The sequence below is a fragment of the Marmota marmota genome, unplaced genomic scaffold, assembly GCF_001458135.2.
Source record: "Marmota marmota marmota unplaced genomic scaffold, marMar, whole genome shotgun sequence".
Lineage (NCBI taxonomy): Eukaryota > Metazoa > Chordata > Mammalia > Rodentia > Sciuridae > Marmota > Marmota marmota.
This window is the reverse complement of record NW_025999899.1, coordinates 1303156-1305729: the sequence shown is the minus strand read 5'-3', so window position 1 is coordinate 1305729 and position 2574 is coordinate 1303156.

Genomic DNA, 2574 nt, shown 5'->3' with positions numbered 1-2574 from the left:
TTTTGTTTTATTTTGTTTTTTGTTCTCCACCTACCGTTTCTGAGAAGTCACTGTTAATTTTTATCATTGTCACCTCGTATATAATGTGTCTTTTTTCCCTGTGTCTCCTCTCAATATTTTCTCTTGACTTTGTTTTTAACAGTTTGACTAAGTATGTGTGAATATCTTGAGATTCTCTGAACATTTTAGAGCTGTAAGCCTGTATGTATTTCATCAATTTTTTGGAATTTTTAACTATTGTTCTTCAAACATTTTCATTTATTGTGACCTATATTATGCATACTTGTGTGTGTATGTATGTAGTTCTGATCAGATTCATTATTGACCTATATAAATTCATTTCTGACCTATATTCTCTTTTCTGGAATTTCTATTACATATTGTCCCCATGAATTTCCGTGGCCACATTCATTTTTCTCCAATCTTTTTCCTGTCTACTTTCCTAAGATTGGATCATTTATAGTGATCTGTCTTCAAATTCACTTATTCATCCTCTATCATCTCTAATCTGCTATTAAGCTCAGCCAGTACATTTTTTTTTATTTCAATTACTATAAACTTAAGTTCCAAAATTTCCCTTGGGTTCTTTTTTCATTTTTCTGTTGAGATCCCCTATCTGTACATTCATTAAGATTGTATTTTCATTTAGGTTTTGAATTCTGTTTATGCTTTAAAATCTCTGCCTGCTAAGTGTAAGATCTGAGCCATCTCAGGGTGAGTTTCTATTAACTGGGGTTTTTCCTTTGCTGGAAGTCAGTCACATGTTCCTGTTTCTTTGTGAATGAATCCTTGTCTCACCAGTCCCTGCCAGTTCCTATATACTGAGGGTCTCATGCTTTCAGCCCCTGTACACTGATGGTCTCATTCTTTCAGCCCCTGCATACCTGTAACTCCACTTCATTTATAGTCTACACAAGGTATTACTTTGTTTTTAAATATGACTGCTCCTGTGAAAAATAAGACAATATTATATTTGTCCATGCAGGGTGTCTACATCTATATATATTATTTGCATGTGATTGAAGCAGAGCAGAGAGATTTCAGTGTGTGCTCATTCCAATGCCAAGTGAGATTGGAAGTCAGGAGCATTTTTTTTTTTTTAATATTTAGAGCTATTAAGAGAAAATGGCACAGGCTTTTAGATTGTGAGTATTTCTCACTGCAAGAAAGCCTCTAGCTCCATACAGTGGGATGTTGTAGAGGAAATTCCTACATGATGAGGTCGCTAGAGCAGATGAACCCTCAGAATTTGTCCAAACACATAACCCATCAAATTTGAAAGTGCCCAGCACAGACCGGCACCTAAGAGAGGTTGGCAAAGTGCATATCCTGGTTACGATTGCCGAGCGCTGGGCTCATCACAGCCCAGGCTGTTGCCGCCTCTCCTCTGGGTGACATTTACCTTTAAGCAGCAAAGAGCTCCAGTCCCAGTGCCCAGGATTGAAAATTGCTCCCACCATTTCAGAATAGAAAAGAAAATGTTTCTCAGCTGAAAACCATATTTGCTGGTTATGAAAATGATTCAGAGCATTTTTTTTGCACATTCCTGTATTGATTCCCAGCCTTCCTGTTTTATTGTACAATAACAGGCCCCGGGACGCAGAATATATTACTGCAGGAACGTAGAAGAATCTCTTCCCAGGGAATTGTCTGCATACCAAGAGCTGTGGCTTCCTTGGAGTTTAAAACAAAGGCAGCAGGTGGCCAAGAGAGCATCCGGGTTCTGTTTCTCTGTGGCTGGTGCACTGGGCCTCAGAAAGCCCAAAATGGACCGTATGCCAGGATGGGTTTCCTGTCTAAGCACAGCACAATAGGGCTGGCTGCGAGTGGCATTGGCCCTGCGGAGGAACAGGTGAGCCTCTGATGTGATTGGAGCCAGTGGGTTGTCATCATCAGCACCCCCTAATGGGACTCATCTGTCCACTGCCACCCCCCACCACCACCACCACAGGCAGCTGCTAGGGAGAGGTCCTAATTGTCTTACTGGTGAAACCTCACACTTCCCCTCCCAGCACAACTAAATGACTGAGTAATGGCTCCATAAACGGCCATCTGATTAGCCTGATCCCGAGGGGAGGACTACATGGACCGGCAGAGTATGCAGAGCTGTGCACCGGGATCCCCATCCATCTCTGTCACCCCAGGTGCCCATGTTCATTTCTCAGCCCCTGACAGGAGCTGGGTAAAGAGAGGAACAATGGGCTCTTTGTTCCGTACCCACACAGGGCCCACTCCCCTCCCTTCTCCTTCCCACAAAGGAGGTGGGCTCTGCAGAGCAAGGTGGGGGTCTTTCAGGGATGGAGAAGGCCTGGGTTCAGACAGGGGAGGGGCCCAGAAACTTGGGAGACAAAAGAAAGCAATGTCTAAGGAGAATACAGCCTAGAGAATCCCCTGAGAGCAAGGCCTTTTGTTTGACTTGTGCCGTAAAAGCATATAATTGCCTTCTCCGCATCCACACCTGGGTCATGGAGCAAGCAGCCAGGGACCCCTTCCCTAGCTACCAGGTAAGGTCATGCTGGGAGGGAAAAGGCCAACAGATGGGCCCTCCCTTGTTCACTCCTCAGAGATTCTCAC